This window comes from Arvicola amphibius, chromosome 15, assembly GCF_903992535.2.
Source record: "Arvicola amphibius chromosome 15, mArvAmp1.2, whole genome shotgun sequence".
Taxonomy (NCBI): Eukaryota; Metazoa; Chordata; class Mammalia; order Rodentia; family Cricetidae; genus Arvicola; species Arvicola amphibius.
Genome location: NC_052061.1, coordinates 26907173 through 26928023, shown reverse-complemented (window position 1 = coordinate 26928023; position 20851 = coordinate 26907173). Strand labels below are relative to the sequence as shown.

The 20851-nt window shown below is 41.3% G+C and overlaps 1 protein-coding gene and 1 pseudogene across 4 annotated transcripts in view; one reads left to right on the top strand and one right to left on the bottom strand.

Moving 5' to 3' along the window:
• Positions 1–20851, bottom strand: part of Large1 (LARGE xylosyl- and glucuronyltransferase 1) — a 533170-nt gene that overhangs the window by 420693 nt on the left and 91626 nt on the right. The window lies entirely within an intron of this gene.
• LOC119801974 lies at positions 119–1569 on the top strand (annotated as a pseudogene).

Below are 20851 nucleotides of genomic sequence, written 5' to 3'. Positions count from 1 at the left end.
AATGACTAAATACGACAAAATGATGAGAGGTATCTGCAAAGGGAAACAATGTAAGGTTAGGTTAAGAAGAAAAAGAGGATATTGAACTCGAGTTGGAAGAGGCGAGTCCGGTCTCAAAATGGAGGGCCATGATCCAAAGGAACCAGAACAGTTGAGGAAACTGTTTATTGGTGGTCTGAGCTTTGAAACCACAGATGATAGCTTAACAGAACATTTTGAGAAATGGGGCACACTTACAGACTGTGTGGTAATGAGAGATCCCCAAACAAAACGTTCCAGGGGCTTTGGTTTTGTGACCTACTCTTGTGTTGAAGAGGTGGATGCTGCAATGTGTGCTCGGCCACACAAAGTTGATGGGCGTGTGGTGGAACCAAAGAGAGCTGTTTCTAGAGAGGATTCTGTAAAGCCTGGTGCCCATTTAACAGTGAAGAAAATCTTTGTTGGTGGTATTAAAGAGGATACAGAAGAGTATAACCTGAGAGACTACTTTGAAAAGTATGGCAAGATTGAAACCATAGAAGTTATGGAAGACAGGCAGAGTGGGAAAAAGAGAGGATTTGCTTTTGTGACTTTTGATGACCATGACACAGTTGATAAAATTGTTGTTCCGAAATACCACACTATTAATGGGCATAATTGTGAAGTGAAAAAGGCCCTTTCTAAACAAGAGATGCAGTCTGCTGGATCACAGAGAGGCCGTGGAGGTGGATCTGGCAATTTTATGGGTTGTGGAGGAAACTTTGGAGGTGGTGGAGGTAATTTTGGTCGTGGTGGAAACTTTGGTGGAAGAGGAGGCTATGGTGGTGGAGGTGGTGGCAGCAGAGGTGGTTATGGAGGTGGTGATGGTGGATGTATGGGTTTGGAGGGGATGGTGGCAACTACGGTGGTGGTCCTGGCTACAGCAGTAGAGGAGGCTATGGTGGTGGTGGACCAGGGTATGGAAACCAGGGTGGTGGATATGGTGGTGGAGGAGGAGGAGGATATGACGGTTACAATGAAGAAGGAAATTTTGGTGGAGGTAACTATGGTGGTGGGAACTATAATGACTTTGGAAATTATAGTGGACAACAGCAATCAAATTATGGACCCATGAAAGGGGGCAGTTTTGGTGGAAGAAGCTCAGGCAGTCCCTATGGTGGTGGCTATGGATCAGGTGGTGGAAGTGGTGGATATGGTAGCAGAAGGTTTTAAAAAAACAGCAGAAAAGGGCTACAGTTCTTAGCAGGAGAGAGAGCGAGGAGTTGTCAGGAAAGCTGCAGGTTACTTTGAGACAGTCGTCCTAAATGCATTAGAGGAACTGTAAAAATCTGCCACAGAAGGAGCGATGATCCATAGTCAGAAAAGTTACCGCAGCTTAAACAGGAGGCCCTTCTTGTTCAGGACTGTCAGAGCCACAGTTTGCAAAAAGTGCAGCTATTGATTAATACAATGTAGTGTCAATTAGATGTACATTCCTGAGGTCTTTTATCTGTTGTAGCTTTGTCTTTCTTTTTCTTTTCATTACATCAGGTATATTGCCCTGTAAATTGTGGTAGTGGTACCAGGAATAAAAAATTAAGGAATTTTTAACTTTTCAAAAAAAAAAAAAAAGAAGAAGAAGAAGAAAAAGAGGAAAAGGGGTTCAGCCAAGAGCCCTCCCCAGCAGAGTCACACAAGATGCACTGAATTCCTCCAGAAGTCAATGATGACACGTGAAGACATGTGTATAACTGACACTCATGGGTAGACAGGTAGACCTCCTTTACCCAACAATGACAAATTTGCAGACTCTGGAAGTGAACAGCATAGGCACAGTAAGCCAGTCATATGAGCTGGGAGAACAGCTCAAATTTCCAGAAGATGGTCTCAATCTTGTTCACACCTCTTCCTGAAGACAGAAGTTAGGACACTATGCTATGTCTCAGGTCCAACAGGATTTAGGGCAGAGCATTCCTGTTGGTATTCTTCTGCCATTCCGATAATGTTGTCTTGGTTCACGGGAGCTTTAGGTTTCTCTGTGTGAACTGCCTTGGAAGCTTATCTATCCAAACATGGTAAATCTCCCAACTTCTGAAGGCAGAGCCTATCTCTACAAACAAATTATATAATATAGAAGCATCTTTGGTTCAACCTATGAGTTAATAATAAAATAATGAATCACGTTTTTTCCACATTAGTCCCCAGGCTCAGAGGGTAAGGACTATATACCCTATCATTTCACAAACATGCATTTGTCATCTCCTGAATACCAGGTGATGTGTTGGTCTCTTGCTTATGTTGGTCTGTTACTTTAATTAAAATACTTGATATAATGTAAAACAGAGATAGGGTTTGTTTTGGTTTACAGCTATGGTGGTTTTAATATACAATCAATTGAATTCACTGCTTTGGGTCTACAGTAGGGCAACATGTCATCATGGAAAGCATGTCATGGAAGAAGCTACTTACCTCAAGAAGTCCTCAAAACAAACGAGAAAGGGGCCAGAGTCCCAAAAGTCCCCTTTAAGAGCAAATTCCCAATAACCCAACTTATTCCCACTAGGTCCAATTGCCTGAAGTCTCCATGATCTCTCAGTCATGGGCTAAAGGTCACTTGCCACATGGACCTCTGATTGTCATTTATCCAAACCATAACACTTGAGATACAAATAAGAAAAGTGTAACTAGCAGATCTCAGGGCCTAGTTTACTACTGCTTTGCATAACAAAAACTTTACAAGCACACACACACACACACACACACACACACATCAAGTAACACCTCCCATGAAGCAAGTCATATGTCTGAATATTTGAGAAAAACTACCTTTATTTTCACCAGGGTGCAAGACTGAATATTTATGTTTAAATTTTTCAAATCTCAGTTTAATGGACTGACTCAGAGAGTTAAGTCTCTGCTGTACATGTGCAAGGACTTGAATTTGTATTCCAAGCACCATGTAAAAGACAGGCACAGCAGCATATATCTGTAACTCTCGTACTGGTTGGAGGACAGAGGTAGGTAGATCTCATGGATTTTCTAGCCATCAAGTTTAATTGAATCAGGAAGCTCTGGTTCAAGGAGAGACTTCATCTCAAAAAAATAAGGTAAGAAATAATGGAAAAAGATTCTTAAGGTCAGTCTCTGAAATGAAGCATGTGCGCGTGTGCATGCATGTGCACACACACACACACACACACACACATGAACACACAACTTTTAAAAGTAATTAAACTAACCCCATTGTTCTACACATCACTTGGGTTTCATTTCTCCAGACACAGAATCCAATAAAATTCAGAATATTCCCTTCCACCTGTACACTTTCCTCAGCTGATTTCATCAAGCTCATGATCATTGGTATCATTTAAATGTTGGTTACCCCACAATTTATATCTCCCAGCCTCATCTTGCTCCAAGCTACTGGCTTATGTACAGCTTCCCAACCCAATACATGTATTCAGACATGTTTAAAAACCACCAACAACTCAATAAGAGTCAAACTAAACTCCTAATGTCTTTTTGCAAGCCATTTACTCTGAGAGAAGGACATTAGAAGAACATTAGCAATCTTCCACATTAGCATAAATGGGATGCTGATGTCCCCCAAACACCACACACACACCTACTTCTAGCATCTCAAATAACAAACCTTCCTTTTTGACTCCTTTCTCATTAGTCTCCACATTCCAATATCAAGAAACCCAACTGAATTTACCTGAAAACATGCTGGTGCTCAGATGATTTCCCATTGTTTTCATTCATTCATTCATTCGTTCATTCATTCATTCATTCATTTTGCCAGTGTTCTTGTGATCTAAAGCACCAGCATGTCCTGTCTGAGTTACTATTTCTCATCTTTGATTCCTAATGGAAGTCACATATTCTCCAATGTTTTTTCAAATTAATAACCAAAAAGATTGTTTTGAAAAGCAGACAACATTCCTCTCCTCTGATTGTCCTCCACCACCCAGCTTCCAATGGCTTTTCCAAGTCATTTAAAGTAAAAACCTCATTCAGAATTTTCCCTTCCCTAGGTTTTAGCAGCATGACTATTTGGGGGATGTACATTCTTTCCTGTAGGAGTAGTTGAAACCCAGTGACCACACCCTTTCCTACAGCTCTGCAATCAAACAAATTTACCTTGCTGCAGTTTCTTTCCAGTATTTGGACAAAGGCACCTTAGCACTGGGAGCACTCATCTGCAAATTGACAGGACACACCCTACTCACACAGTCACCTTGGATCTCAAATGTCTCCTTATATAAATGACAATCCACCATTTTGCCTGATGATACAGGACTGTAACCCCAGCTTAGGCAGCAGGATCAGATCTTCAAGATATGCCTAGATGGCAGAGCAGGTTCAAGGCTAGCAAGGGCAAATAAGTAAGACTCCATCTCAGGACAGCAAAACAATTGGTTTGGAGATATAGCTTAGTGGTAAAGAGCTTGCCTCGCATGTAAAAGCACCTGGAAAAAAAAAGTCCAATATTGTACATAGCAAGATGCAATCCCTGCACTTCCAATTTTTTTCACAATTGTTTGTCAATGTCAACATCAGCTGCTGTCTATCTCCCTTCTCTGTGATGTTTTGTTATTTTAAAAATAAATTAATGTGAAATTCCCAGAAAAATAAACTCTTTAAAACACCACAGAGATATATAGTATACTCACAGATATATAGTGTATATATCACAGAGATATATAGTATACTCACAGTTCTGGGAAGCCACAACCATTCAATTCCAAATTTTTCTACTGACCCCAAATAAAACCACCGATTTTATTCTCTCTCACACACATTCTCTCTCACACACATTCTCTCTCACACACACCCAGGCTCCAGTAAAGACAAATCAGCTTCTGTAGATTCACTTATTCTGTATTTTACAAATGATATCAGACAATACACAGTCTTTTGTGTCTGCCTTCTTTCACAGTCCCTTCCTAGAACTTAGATTATGACAATAGTCTGCCTTCATTCACCACAGCAAATCCAGTATCGAAGAATAATGCTGACCAAAATGAACACTGGTTGTGTGGATGGGTGGTGTAGGACAATTCTGTATTCTGTCAATTATGTTTTAAATAAACGTTGTTTGGCCAGTAGCCAGGCAGGAAGAATAGGCAGGATGACCAGACAGAAAGTAGAGGCAGGGCAAGGAGAACAGAAGTATTCTGGGAAGAAGGAACCTCTCTCTGCAGTCCTGTTCAGATACCAAAGCAGCAGGATGTGACCTGCCCCGCTAAAAAACGTACCAAGCCATGGCTAACATAGATAAGAATAATGGGTTAATATAAGTTATAAGAGTTAATAAGAAGCCTGAGCTAATGGGCCAATCAGTTTATAACTATGGTAAAGTTCTGTTGTGATTCTTTGGAGATTTACCGGCTGTGGGAACTGGGCAGGACAGAAATGCCAAGTAGGCCCTCCATGTTAAGGATGGGTGTATGAGTGGGTACATAGATGGGTAGATAAACAGGTGGATGAATGTTTGGACAGATGAATGAGTAGAATAAATGATGAATGTTATATTAACTGATGAATGTATACAAGAAATACATTACTCAGAAGGAAAAAAGAAAAATGAGAGCTCAAAGAGGACTTATATAAGGTCCACTTGGGGAGTTGAGATAACTAGACAGAAAAACCAAAAGCAGAAGTGCCTAAGGTAAGCTGTACTATAGAACCATGCTAGTCCAGTGTCACCAGAAAGTTGGCCTACAGAGTAGACTGCATTTTACAAGTCAACCTGCATATTTCAAAAGCTACAGTTGCAGGAGTTTCAGTAGCAACACCTCTTCAAACAGTCACCTATAGGAAGACAAATAGCTCTTTGAACACATTCCAGGAATGTGATTGGTATTATAACAAAATTGCCTGCACTGCAACATCTCCCAACTATATATACACTCTTTGAAAACAGCTTGTCCCATTTTCAACATATCCCACCCAATGTGTCATAAATTGCAAATCCAAACTCACAGCATCACTTCCAAGTCCACAGTGCATGAACTTGCTCACCCTTCATTTAGTTTAACAAATGCATAGCGCAACGTGGCTACCATTATGTCAGAAAACTGTTTCACTGTCCTAAAGATCCTCTGTCAGCTAATTCATCTTTTTCTTCTCTTTAACCTCTGACAAACAGTATCTTTTTATTGTAGCCACATTTGCCTTTTCCAGGGCATCAGTTAAAATGCAATTTTCAGCAGTTGAGTTTGGCATCTGTCACTTGGTAATAGATCTGGATGTCCCTTCCCTGTATTCCATGGCCTAAGTGATTATTTACCTCTTCTGTTATCTACATGTGTCAGGCTATTGGTACACACATCCTCTGAAGGACATCTTGGTTCTTCCCAAGTGTGGAATCTGATGAGGTTCATCCAGTAAAGTAACGAGAAGATGGTCAGTTACGGAAGGCTAGGATGAAAAGAATGCGGGGCAGAGAAAACCTGGGCAAGTGAAAGGAGAAGAATGTATTTTAAGAGATCTGCTGCAAAGCTCAACAATGGTTGATGATAAACCACTGTATTATTAAAAGGATTTCAACAGAGTGAATGTTATTTATTCTCACCATAAATATTGATAACAATGTACAGCAATATATTTGTTAAGGAATTGCACTGAAGCAATACATATAATACATATACACCTCAAAACATGCTAATGGGGACACATGACTTAGCTGTCAATCTAAAAATTAAATTTATTTTCTAAAACACATGAAAATTAAAGAATAAATAAATCCCAAGATAAGTGACTCCATTCTGTTCATAATGTTTCACTCAATAGTCTCATGAAGGAAACAGTCTTCACCAGAGAAGAATAGACACACCAATTATCCAATACCAAAAATTAGCCCTAATACATATAAAGAATATTATATGTACTGAGCAGGTTGTATTTTTAAATATACATATGCATGTATACACACATACATATATGCATGTAATAATAATTAATGTAAAAAGAGCCCAAAATTTTTGAAAGAGTGCAAGGAGAGGTATATAGAAGAAAGTAAAAACTATAAAAAAAAAAGTAATGAAAATTAGTTTCATAATGGTATGGGTACTGTACAACAAAGGAAGACCTCTCACTCTAAATGAAATTTGCACTGGGAAAAGAGATCAAAATCCAACACAGTTTGCAACACAATGCTTTCCAATGTGTGTGTGTTACTGACTCCTCCCCAGTCCTATATGCTAAGCATTGCTGTTTTTATGTTGCAAGTTGAGAGACTGGGGCGGGAAGGATTTATCTTGACCAAAGTCACACAGCTGATATGTGATGGTAATTTACCAGGACATAGTGAATACAAGACAATGTAATAATACTTTCTGAGCCTCAGATAACATCTCCCTATGGACTGTGTAGAACCAAAATTTAAGGGAAGAAACTTGCACAAGCAAGACACAGAATGGTGGTTCCCCTTTATTCACAATGACATAAGAAGTTCTGTGGACCAGTGTGTCTCTCTCTGCCATAGTGTTCCTGACAGCAAGAGCCTAACTATGCTGCATCCAAAAAAAGCAACATGGAGTAGAGCTACAGGTAACCTGAGATGACATGAACAAGGCTTATATGGTTGCCATATCTGTCACTGCACCATGAGCTAGCCAAATGCTGATCCACACATGGTTCCCATGCACGTGGTAGATGAGGAAACTAAAATCCAAAAATTCGTGCTTACCTCTGAACCATTCTCTTTGTGGAAGGAATCCTCTAGGTTGCCCCCTAAAATCAAAGGGCTATTATCATACGAGCTGTGGCAAAGGTCTGCTTTCATTATGACTAGCTTTCATTATGACTGATATTACTGTATTTCTTACAAATAGCTCATTAAGGCAATTGTCAGTATAAGCACAGTAACCTAAGTATCAGTTCAATCGTACACATTTATAAAGCACAATTTAGCAGAGCAAGTAAAGACATGCATGGACTAGGCTCCCTTGTGGGAACTCATGGCTCCAGCTGAAAAGAATCTCTGCTGTTTGATAGCTAAGACTACAGTGGAGTGCACCCATCCCAACAGCTCTGGGGGTGGCACTTGCCAGGTAATTTAGTTTTAACGAAGCCTGAATCTTGAAGGATTAATAGGTATTTGATGATTAGAAGTTCCTAGGCCTTACATGGAATAAAAGGACTACTACATCTTGACAACATGAAAGAATATACAGGAGTGTCACAAGGAAAGAACCAATGTTTGATAATAGTGGTAGCAAGTAAGGCCAGGGTGTCATGTTAAGTTATTTGGGTCCTTTCCAGAAGCTGCTTTGAGCTTTACAAAACCACAGCAATGAAAGAATGATGGTTGAGAAAACAAAGGAGATCGTGTTACAGGCTAATTCAATCTCCCATACCAAAGCTGATGACTGACAGAGAAGGAAAAGGTCACAGGAGATGTCAGATAGAAAAGGCCCCACCAACTAAATGGCAAAGTAGAAAAAGGACAAAGAGAAGATGACTTAGAGATTTTAACCTAGGTATAAAAGGACATATATCATTTAAAAATAACTTTTGCCAACTATTCTGATAGATTTAATCTGGGCAGGCAAATACACAGACCCTTTAACAATGTATGCTTGTGGGTAGTTAAAACTCAGTTCTCCTTACAATCCAAGGACATTGAATATCTAAATCCTAGACACATGCCACAGATGGTTGAATGGAGGGGAAAGCCTGTGCTAAGCACTAACAAGACTTTGAAAATCTCCTCTGCTTGTTTGTGCTTTTGATGTGGCATCTCGCCTGCCCATAATTCATGATGATCTTTTGGTTTTGTTTTGACAAAGCTCCTTTCAGGATGTCATATCTTTATTTATTATATCCCAGATCGGCATATAAGCCATGCCTTTGTTTCTGTATAAAGTGGCATCTTTTCCTTCCATTCACATGTCCAGTGAAACCCTATCTCTAAACAACAGCCTAATGTGCAATCTCTATCCAGGCTGCACTATCACTGGAGAAGGCTCATTCCATAACTTATGCATCTCTGATACACTAGTAGATACAGACGGTACAGAGCTTGTGAGTCACTGGACCATCTATCAGATCTTTGAGGACACTCCCAGGAATACCGGCCCATTACTTGTTTGTGAGTAGTATGCCATTCTATAAAAAGAGTCAAGCCTCCACAGCTGTTTAGGCCAGAGAACAACATGGAACAAGACATTTCTTCACAGTTTATTCACTATCCAACAAACAAGTATTGAACCCCGAAAACACACCAACACATTGCACTGTGCTGGGCAATGAAGTAGAGATAAGAAGAAACCATCTGTCCTTCAAAAAGTGCACAGCTTCCTCAGGGACAAAAAATGTAAAAAGACAAATAAAATGCAAAGCTGTTTGATTTCACTAGTTCTGCTTATGCTCTGGCTTTTCCCCAGGAGGTAAAAGCTTCAGCTCCCATCCCTGTTCCTTCAGCTCCTACGGCCATCCTCTCAGCTCCTACCCCAGTTCCTTTAGCTACTTCTCTGGACCCCACTAAAGAATCCACACCTTCCTGACCTCAACAGACAGATACTTCTGCTCCTTTACTTCCTGCTGCATTGCCACCTCCCTCCACTCACTCTTAAGCTTCACCCCCCCACCAACTAATTACTTCATCAGCCCTGCTGAGTCATTCTTCCTCTCCCTGGCCTCAGTAGTCACTCGACTCTGGCACCCACCTTTACCCCTCCTCTCACAGGCTCAGGTGCTGCTACGGAACCCAACCCTGACCAAGTCAAGCTGGCTGCAGTTCTCCCATTGCGAGAGGTGGTGTGGGTAGATAGAATGATTAGGGTATACATTCCTTTCTCCGTCTCAGAACTCTCCCATATAGAGCAAAACCTGGGGTCCTATATGTCTAATTCTATCACTTTCATAAAACAATTCCAATATATTACCCATTCTTATAATTGTAAGTCCTGGTCTCTGGCCTCCATCTTTGTGCCCGCCAAACCTTGACCCCTCCCCGGAGGAGGGTCAAGACAGCCCACCAAAATTTTGACCACTTGCCCAGTCTATTTAAACTGCTCCCCCCAAAAGTCTCCACGTGGTCTCTTTCCTCTCCACCAGTGGTTGCTTTCGCGGCTTCCCGATTCCCCCTAGGAGACATCCAACAGTGCAGGAATCCCATTAAATATTTTTAATTTGGCTTGTTGTGATTTGGCTTGATTGGGATTTTTGTGTCAGCAGAGAGCTTGCGTTATGAAAATTCCTAACAATAATCTCACCTTTCATGATAGCTATATGATCCTATCTAATAACCTACTTCCTGAAAAGTGCAGGTGAATTTGGGAGGAGGCCAGACTACATGGAAATGAGAATCACCAAAATCATGCAACACACCATCCAGGGACAGAGGCACTAGGGAGCAGGAACCTCACTGGGACTATAACACTCTCGGTGGGATTTTAGCTAAGGACTGCTTTTGACTTGCCTCCTGGCAGGTCTCCTCAAGGCTGCTCTCAAGTCAGTAAACTATAATAAGCTCTCAGAGGTCATTCAAGATATGAAGGAAAAGCCTTCCGCATTTTTGGAAAGCCTCACTAAAGCTCTGTTACAACTTAGATCCAAAAACCACGGAAGGCAGACAGTTACTCATGACTCATTTTTTTTTCTCAGTGCTACCCGGACATTAAGGCTAAACTTATAGGTCTGGAGAAAGTCTGCCCCTTGATGCCACAAGCAAAAGTCTTAGAGTTGGCTTTTAAGGTGTACCATGCAAGGAATGACAAGGCCTGCAATAACTGTCACGTGCTAATCATGGTCCTCCAACCAGCCTAGGTGACAGACTGCCAGATTCATACTGTCCATGCTGCTCCCTTGCTCCCTGGGGCTCAAGAACTGCCAGTGTTTCATATGTGGTAGAACTGGTCACTGGGCATGAGCATGCCCTAATCCTCATCTTGGTCCTGTGAGACTTTGTCTGAGATGTCATAGGGAAGAACATTAAGCAATTGTCCTCATGGCATGTTGACATCAAACCTAGAAAATTCCAAAGTTGACCTTCTAGGTCTGACTATGGATGAGTGAGGCTGCCCAGGCTCCTATGACCCAACCAAAACCATCATCTATAACAGGGAGGCATGGATAAACATCATGGTATCATGACGGCAAATCTCCTTTCTCTTGGATACTGGAGCCACATACTCAGTACTGAGGGAATTCTGGGGGCCTACCTCTCCTTCTAGTTTCCTTTTGTCAGGGTAGAAAGACAGCAGACCCCACCACTTAACTGTGTTTTTAGGGGTATTTATTTCACTCATTCATTTTTAGTCATTCCAAACTGCCCAGTACCTCTTATGGGAAGAGATTTTTTTTTTTTTTAGTAAAAGTAGGAGCTTCCATTTCATTTGCTCCATCCATTCACCTTACTCCACACTCGCCAGCAGCTCCACTCCTTGTCCTTCTAGCCTCCCAACCTCCCAATCCCAATGTGTCTTTTCCTCTACCAGCCTCCCAGGTAGCCTCCCAAGTCTGGGACACCCAAAATCCCTCTGTTGCTAAACACAATTCCCCATTTTTATCCAACTACAAGATACTATTAAGTACATTACCCAAGCTCAGTAACCCCTTTCTCTCCAGAGCCTTAGGGGACTTAAGAATATTATCTCTCACCTTTTAAGAAAAAAGCTACTTCATCCCATCTCTTCTCCTTTTAACACCCCTATACTTGCTGTTAAAAAACTTAATGGAACCTATTGCCTGGTTCAAGACCTACGGCTCATTAACTACTCAGTGGCCCCCTTTCATCCTGTAGTGCCTAACCCTTACATGCTTCTTTCCACCATTCCTCCAGGAACCTCCCACTTCTCAGTTCTAGATCTCAAGGTGTTTTCTTCTCTATTCCTCTCAGCTCTCAATCTCAAAACATCTTTGCCTTCACCTGGACTGACCCCGACACTCACCTCTCCACACAACTCACCTGGGCTGTCCTTCCCCAGGGATTCCTGGACAGCCCACACCTGACCGGTCAGGCTTTAGCTTCTGATGTTCTCTCATTGTCTCTCCCTAAATCTAAACCCATACAGTATGTAGATGATACTTTACTTTGCAGTCCATCCCTGGAGATCAGCAAAACTGATACCTCCACTCTTTTAAATTTCCTGTCCAAAAGGGGCTACAGAATTTCAACTTCTAAGGCCCAAATGTCTACCTCTCAAGTCATTTACATGGGATTAACTATTACCCCAACCCAAAAAGCTATTACCCTAGACAGAAAAAAGCTAATTCCGCCCCTCGCAGTTCCTTCTACAAAAGAAGAGGTTTTATTGTTCCTAGGAATAGCTGGCTTTCTGTGTTCTTGGATCCCCTCTTTTTCTCTCATACCCTGCCCATTATATGAAGCAGCTCTTGGCTCTCTGCATGAGCCCCGTCTCCATCCAATTACTAAACCCTTTGAGAGACTCCAACAAGCCCTTGTCCAGGCCCTAGCTCTTCATCTCCCAGATTTAACTCCTCCTTTCTCCTCTAAGTAACAGAGAAAAAGGGATAATCCCTTAGGGTCCTAGCTGGAACCTTCCTTTGCACCTGTAGCATACCTGTCAAAGAAGCTGGACCTCACCACTCAGGGCTGGGCACCCTGCATAAGTGCTTTAGTGGCCGCGGAGCTTCTGATTCATGAGTCAAAGAAACTAACCTTTGGGTCACTCACCACTGTCTTCTTCCACCACAATCTGTCCTTCCTCTTAACTTACAAAGGCTTACAAACCTTACCCCCTTCCCAAGTTCTTTCCCTCCAGGTAGCACTAGTAGTAGATGCCACATTCACTTTCCAATGCTACCCACCTCTTAATATCGCAAATCTCCTACCTCTCCTGGTTTTGGTAGACACCATGCCTGGGTGGATTGAAGTGTTTCCCACCACTAACAAGAGAGTCCAGACAGTTCCCAATGTTCTTCTCCAAGAAATCATCCCCCAGTTTGGAATCCCAACCTCTCTTCCCTCGGATAATGCCCCTAGTTTACTTCACAGATTTCTCAAACTTTGTCTAAGGCTCTTAACATTCCCTGGCATTTTCATATCCCATACTACCCTCAGTCTTCAGGGAAGGTAGAATGAACTAACCGTTCCTTTAAAAATGTTCTTGTTAAGATGTCACAGGAGCTTCACCCCGACTTTTGCCTCTGGCCCTTCTTAGGCTTAGGGCTCTCCCCAAAAGCCCCCTTTTCATCTCGCCCTTTGAACTCATGTACGGGCAGCCGGTTTTAACCCCCGGCCTCTCACCTAAAACCTCTCCCCTTCCTGATCACCTGCTTACACTGCTGGTATCTCATCTTCATTCTCTATTATGAGATTTTACTGACTAGTCAACATGTGCTAATTCATGCCCATCGCCAATTAAAATAGGAGATCGGGTACTATTCTCTACCCCAGACCAACACCCTCTCACCTCTTTTCCCTTTAAAGTAATTCTTGTAACTCCCACCACTGCCAAGATGGGGGGACTTCCTCATTAGATTCACCTGTCCCACCTTAAACCTTTTACTCTTCCAGGTCAAGATATTCCCTCATATACGGTAACTAAAACAGGGCACCCCTGTTCTCTTAAGTTCCAGGGGCACCAAGATCAGCCACTCTTTCTTCAGTTACAGAAAAATAAGTCTCATCACCATACTCATCTCTCCTATGCCAAAAATTCCATATACTCTCCCTCTTCCTCTTTCTCCTATCTGCTTTACCAACTTCTCCATATCTCCAATGTCATGCTTAAATTTCCACTTAACCACTCAGCTGTTATTACAGGAACCATCATTAAACATAGAGCCAGAGGTAAAAGGACTGTCAAAATCCCAGGTGGTAAGAAACAATAACGAGTTTGCAGCCCCAAACTCCAAAAAACTCACAAAACAGACTTTAACATAACAGGCTTATCACTGACTGCAGCAGTGTCTCCTGGATGTTAAGTTAATACCATGATGCTAAAGGAAAACAAGTGAACACTTTCTGGTGAACATCCTTTACGGTGTGTAAGGGTCAGGAAAACAAATGGGAAGAACTTAAAGATGCAAGTTTCATAATGTCTGAGAACTTTGGGTGTATAAAAAACATCTACCAAGAAAATAACATCAAAAAAGAAGGAAACTGAAACAATGAAATTAATGTAATGTTTCTCCACATAATAGGAACCAGACATGATTAATCACTGAATACATATGTTGCATGGGTCTACTTAGAAAATTATTTAGTCACACAGACATTTAATTGAATGTAAATGTATTGCTACATAAAGCAAAGTACATTTTTAAAATAAAAATAATAAAATTACTAAAATGTAAAAAAAAAAAAAAGATTTACTTCAGGTAAAACATTAAGGGGTCTAATAATTCCCCTTTCCAACAATTCCCCCTTTTTTTCCTCCCTCCTCCCCACTGTCTTCCATTCCAACACTATATCATCATAATCATAAGCTTTTAATATGTCTAAAATTTATTTCTTTACAAACATTTTTTTCATAAGCTCCAGGCAGCCAATTGGACCTACCTAAATGGACCAGACTTGCCTAGAATAAGTATCGTTTAATTCTTCCCTTATCATTCCTGGTCTCTGGAACCCCTAGGAAATTCCCTCCTCCAACCCTCCCCCCCAAAAAATTCTCTATCTTCCATCTTGGGACTCTCCTCCCTTCATCACTGGGATATAAAATTTTCTCCAGACATAATTTTCTGCCTTTCCAGCATCTTGCAAGGTCCAAGCTGCCAGCCAGCCAGTTCCATAGGGCCCAGAAAAACACAGCAATAATCAGCCACCCCAGGACGTGGTCAAGCATCTGCAAAAAGCAGTCTCTAGAGGCCTGATGATGCCCACAAAATGAGCATGAAGCAGTCAAGAGAGACCTTACAATGCCCCATTCCCACCCATTAAAACCCCCAAACTCCCAAAGTTTTGCCAACTTTTGTCCCATTCCCACCCATTAGAGACCCCCAAACTCCCAATTTTTTATAATAAACAAAAGGGTGGAATTTAATTATTCAGCCACAAATAAGGCTGTACTTCCGGGTTCTAGAGCCATGAACATGCAGAAAAGTCCTCAGTCAGAAGTGCCTGAATGTTAAAAGGCCCTCATAACCCACGTGCGCATGACTCAGCTTAGCCCTTGCGCGCATGCATGAGCCCTGTCATCTGTGTCATCTCTTGTGCATGTGCTAAACAGGTTTTAAAAGCTAGACACACCATCTTTTTCTCTCTATCTGAACACTGATTCCCCAGGCCTGTACACACCCCCTCCAATAAACTCCTAAGTAGGTTTATTGCATGTTTTGTGATTCCTTCTCACTCACACCAGGTAATTTCAGTGGCTAATGACCTGAAAATATAAAGATATGTTGAAAACCCAACCTATACACAATACTGGGAAATAACAAATAGATTTGCTCTAACTCTGTTCTCCATGTCAGCATTTCAGGGTTCTCCATATTTCATGTTCTCTATATGACAGCATTTCAGGGTGTTCTGTGAAGGTCACAATAAATGCATGAATTCATTTTTTTGTGAACACCACAGTCTCAGATACCCAATAACTTACATGCTTTTTCATCTTGACTAATAATGCCAGCATTTCCAAACTTTTGCATTTTCTATTGTACCCTACCTCTACCTCATGGGAAAATGTCTACATTAAGAGAAATGTCACAATTTAACAATCCAATGAACAAGGAATCAATATACAGTGTGGTGGAAACAATTACTGACTATTTAAATTACCCACTCTTGCAACAATCCCAAAAGCTGTACATTATTTTCCAAGCTTGATGTCTAGCTATTAAGATTAAATCTGAAATGTAAAGAATAAGATAAACTAAGGCCACCATTCCAAGTTAGGTCTGTCTGACTTCTGAAACCAATAATCTTTATAGGACTCTCATGCTACTATTTCAATTTCAGTAATGGCTTTCAAGGAGGCTAGACTAATGGCCTCTCCAACTGTTCTGAAAGCCTCTAATAATAAGTCATCCTCAACCTGACCTCCTCTGTTGGGAGCTGTGCAGCCTAGTCTTGGATCAGCATATGACTACCTGTCCAGTGGGTTTCCTCAAAGCAAGGAAAATGTGGAAATGGACTCTCACTTGGCAAGGACAATAGTTCATGGGACAACGTTGGAATTTGCAAAATTCGTTCAGCTTGCAGGCTCTTTTCTCTCTCATTACATTGGTGAGTCTTTGTGAGGATTTTAGTTTTACTTTGTCAGTTTCACATGCAATAGCTGTAGTTTTCCCTGGAAATTCTGCCCTTTCTCAAATATTTCCCCTAAGATTCAACAGGAGGCTAGTGCTTCTCAAATCTCTTATCTGGAATTATTAACTATAACTCCAAATTGAGAACTTCTCTGACTCAATAGAAATAGTTAGATACATAGGAGAAAAAAAACACTTGAAACATTAACCGTGTCTCATGGTTCTGGAAAGGAGAGTAAGGCTGCATCCACAGAATAAGGAAAAGGCCTCAGGAATACACATAGAGTCAACTGTTGAGAGTAAGTTCTCTGGATACCAAGCATAGAATCAGTGGTAGAATCTGGTATGCTCCAAGAGGAAAAAACACAATGCAAAATGTAGGATAGATAGATCCATCTTTGCCATACTTATATTGGTGGAAGAAGTATGGCATAGTGACATGGAACAAGTACATTTTGTCAAAGTCTGCCTTTCACAAAGAGACTGAAACATGGGACTCTCTTGTAGAAAAGGGAACTGTATAAAAGTGTATCTTGCACACAGAAAGAATTGTCTGGGTTTGAATATTATTGTCCTTAAAGCATTGTGCCAAGGTGGTGTGGGAAGTCCTTCTGTATATGTGTTGCTTTTTTTTATATAAAGAATAAAGAAGCTGGCTTGGCCTGTGATAAGGCAGAGTAGAGCTAGGCAGGGAAAATCAAACCAAATGTTGGGAGAAAGAAGGCAGAGTCGAGAACACCATGTAACTGCCAGAGGGGAAAGATGTGAGCTGCCAGCTGGAATCTTGCTGGTAGGCCACGAGCCTCGTGGTAAAATATAAAATAATAGAAATGGGTTAATTTAAGATGTGAGAGCATGTCAGAACTGTGATTTAAATAATATAATTCCTATGTGAGTATTTTGGGAGTCTGGGCAGTCAGGAAACAAACAAGTGGCCTTCTACAACACCCATGTATATAATTTTTTAATTTTGTAACCTCAGGCAGCTGCCAACTGACATAAGCACTGCAAGAGCAGGATATGTCTGACTTTACATTTAGTTAAACCTGCAAAAATGCTGAACTCTATATCTAGAATAAGGTGATGTAAGGGGGTGCAAAGGTGTATTTGAAGACATATAAAGGGGAACAATGGGGCTTTCATAATGATCACGATGTATTTCTTAAATTATGATATATTTCTTAAAGTCAAAATTAGAAGTCAATAACAAAGCTATTCATGCAACCATGGTAAGAAAAACTAAGTATAATGAAGGATGGCCTGAGTTATTCGGGACCACTTGAGTGCAATCCACTTGGTGGACAGAAGTTTTCCTTGTACCAATGCTCCTTCCCTGCCTCAGGACTTGAATTTGACCCAAGTCTGGACTCTGACACTCCTCTACACAATCAGCCCCTAGAGCAAAGACACTGGGTGCCTGTCAGACTAGCAACATATTTCCAATGGCACCCACTGACGCTAAACACGTCTTAACTCTTAATATATTGGTATCTATTGTGATGACTATGGCTACTAGTTTCACGAGTCAACCTGTCTAAGCTAGAAACTTCAGTGGCTTGTGATCAGTGATTGAACACAAAAGTGATTATTTTGTAGGTATCATTAACACACAGCATTAAAAAAAACAAATTCCCTAAAACTATATTAATGAGCATCATCCAGTCAACTAAAGCCTTTTAGAGCAAAACTGAAGATTTCTGAAAACCTCTCTCAGTTGTAGCTCAATCCACTGCCTTCACGCATGTCAGTCTACTGTAGTCACAAGGTAATTCTTTACAGCACAGCCTCTAACAACATGCATGTGTGCCTGTGCATATGTGCAACATCTTACTAGTTCTGTGTTTCTGGAGGACTCTGCCTGGTAGAGCTAATATTTACATAAAATTTCATATAAAATATTCTATTTGATCCTCACAACAGCTCACGGCTGGAAGCAACTGCCAATCCTGGAGGCTCCTTTACATATCCAAGAGACACACAGAATCAAGTTTGGGCTGTGACTTTAAATTCTGACCTCTGTATTCATTGCTCGCTAAAGAAACTATACCCCTAATGGGAACACCAGAGAAGAAGAGGAAAGAATTTGCTGCCAGCTACACTTTTATATAAGACCCAAAGAAGATGCAAACTTACAGATTGAAGAATGGGCTAAGAGATGCTAGGATATTTCTCATCACCTGTCACCTGTTTATGCCAAGGGTACTCTCATCTGCACCCTTATCAAACTGTCCAGCTGTTCAACAGAAATGCCAAATCATTGTTCTTCATTAATTCCCTGGAAACCTTCGTGTAAACCTCATTAACAGGCTCAGTAATTGCTCTGTGAAGATTGCCCATTTTCTAATTATATTCCTCTCCTTATGTCAGGAGAATGCCATCAGTGGAAATGTGCTATGTTGCATTGGTCCATTTTATGACGAGTAAATGCCTTGTTTTTGACAATGGCTCCCACAATACAAAAAGATTCTTTCACCAAATCTCCATTCTTGGGAGTTTCATGGTGTTTAAAAGACAGGCACCTGACTGTCACTGAATCTCGGGTTCCCAGTCACAAGCTCACAACACAACTTCGGGCAACATATTGGCTAACCAAAAGGGCAGGTGGGGGAATCTTCACACAGACTGCAACAAGGATCTGAGCTCTCTGTTTTCTGTGAAATCTCACAGACAAAAAAGGGGGGGGGGGATTGCATGTGCTTCCAGCCTTGCGATACTTAAGCAGTATCCTGGGGATGTTCAGCCTCTTGCTTCTGCAAAGACCCAGGAATGTTTGCTGAACCGGGAAGTCCTCTGAGAGGAAGTTGGGAAGTCAGGGATTCAAAAACTAAGCACTTCTTATGAGACTATCAACTGCACATCAACTCTAAAATCAGGCAACCCTCCCCTGAGTCCAATTATCTTCAAACTTTTCCTCTTTTGCATCCAGTTTTCTCATTAAAGGAGAACATAAAGACATGGCCTGGTGCTCAGTTGTCTGCACTGTTTCACAAACAGAACATGTCCAAGTAATGGCAGCTCATGGCCAGGCTGAGTGAGCATTCCTGTGGCCTGTAGAAAAGAAATGAGAAGGAGGTGGGAAACACAACCTTTGAGTAACGCAGGGCAGTGTCTAGATGTTCATGATTAGTTTCATCCTAAAGAGTTACTTCAGATTTGCCAAAGACACAGAAAGTGCCTTAGACTACTCAAGCTGCTTGCTGTAACAAAGCATCTAGTAGCCTGGGCTACTAGAAAACAGGTATTCACTGTTTTATTTAGACTGTTCTGAAGACTGGACAGTCTAAGATCAAGGTACTAATATCTCATGAGAGTCTGTTTTATCAGGTTACAGACGGCATCTTTTCACTGTGTCTTCTAACGGTTAAAGGAGTGCAGGAGCTCTCCAGTGTCTGCCTTCTAACAGCTCTTACTTATCCACATGCCTCAGAAAGGCTCCATTTCTCAACACCACGGTCACACTGGAGGTTAGAGTTTCAGAATTGAGAAGGTAGGTGAGCAATAAATTTTGAGATGTCAGTGGACAGTCTGAGATACATGGACAGATAGACAGCAAATAGACAATGGACATGTTATTGATTCTAAGCCAAACATGTATAGCCTCCAATTACTTTCATGTAAGTTAGCTTAAATTCTTGAATAACTTCTGAACTGACTGTCAAACCTCTTTATGTACCCATATCAAAAAAATCAAGCTCTTTTCTCTTCATTCTGATCTCTCCTTCAGTATAACCTTTCTCTGGCAGTCTGACTATGTGTATATATAAATAAATAGAGCGCACACATATAGAGGCATACATATGTTTATATGTATGTGCCGATGTAAGTATGGCCATGTAGTCAAATATGTACACTGGAAGCTCAGTAGCCTCCTTAGACTGACTCCTTTGTTAGTTAAACAAGTTTCTTCATAAAGTGGCACTTATTCTCAGCCCTGTCGGAAGGCATTCTCTCTGCATGTCCAGGAATGTACTCACACCTACACTCATAAAGCTGATTCTGTCCTATGCCTTTGCATATATTAATTCATGTCATGCTCTCAGCAGCACCCCAAAAGTAGGCAGTGGAGCCCCTCCACTGTAAAATCAGAAAAAAAAAATGAAATGATCAGTTCAAAATCCACCAACCAGAAAGCGGTCCCAGAGTCCAAGGTCCTAAGCCTTGCTCTGAACTGTTTAGAACCCTGTCTGGTGTCACTATAGACACTTCCTTGAGCTGTCTCCCTCTCTTTTCCACCTGAGCTAAAGATCTCCTACAGACCTCCTGTTTGGGTATCTGTCTTGGGTGTTAACACCCCCAGCAGCACTTAGTCACTCTTCTGTCTCTCCTTTCTAAACCAGAAGACCCTGGGTACAGAGTCTAGGGCTATGGAACAATTCACAGTGCAACAGGACTTTCAAATTGGCTCAGGAGCACGTAAGCAGAGACCAAGAAAGATAACAGAGCAGAAGTCCAGCTGGAACTGTCAAGCTGGGAACAGAAGAATCATGGTGGCTAAATCATGGCAGAAGGATTCTCCCTGTGTTTGCACGCAGCACGTCTTCTGGTCACAAATACTCCACTGTCATTTTAATAGTTATGTATTACCACTTTCTCACTAGGTCAATATTATCAAGGAGGGTCAGCAGAAAGGTAGGACAAAATCAATGTCCACTTATGACAGATGGAGAAGCTTGGGGAAGCAGGGAAGGGTGACAGGAGAGTGAAGGCAGCTTCATTCCATGGA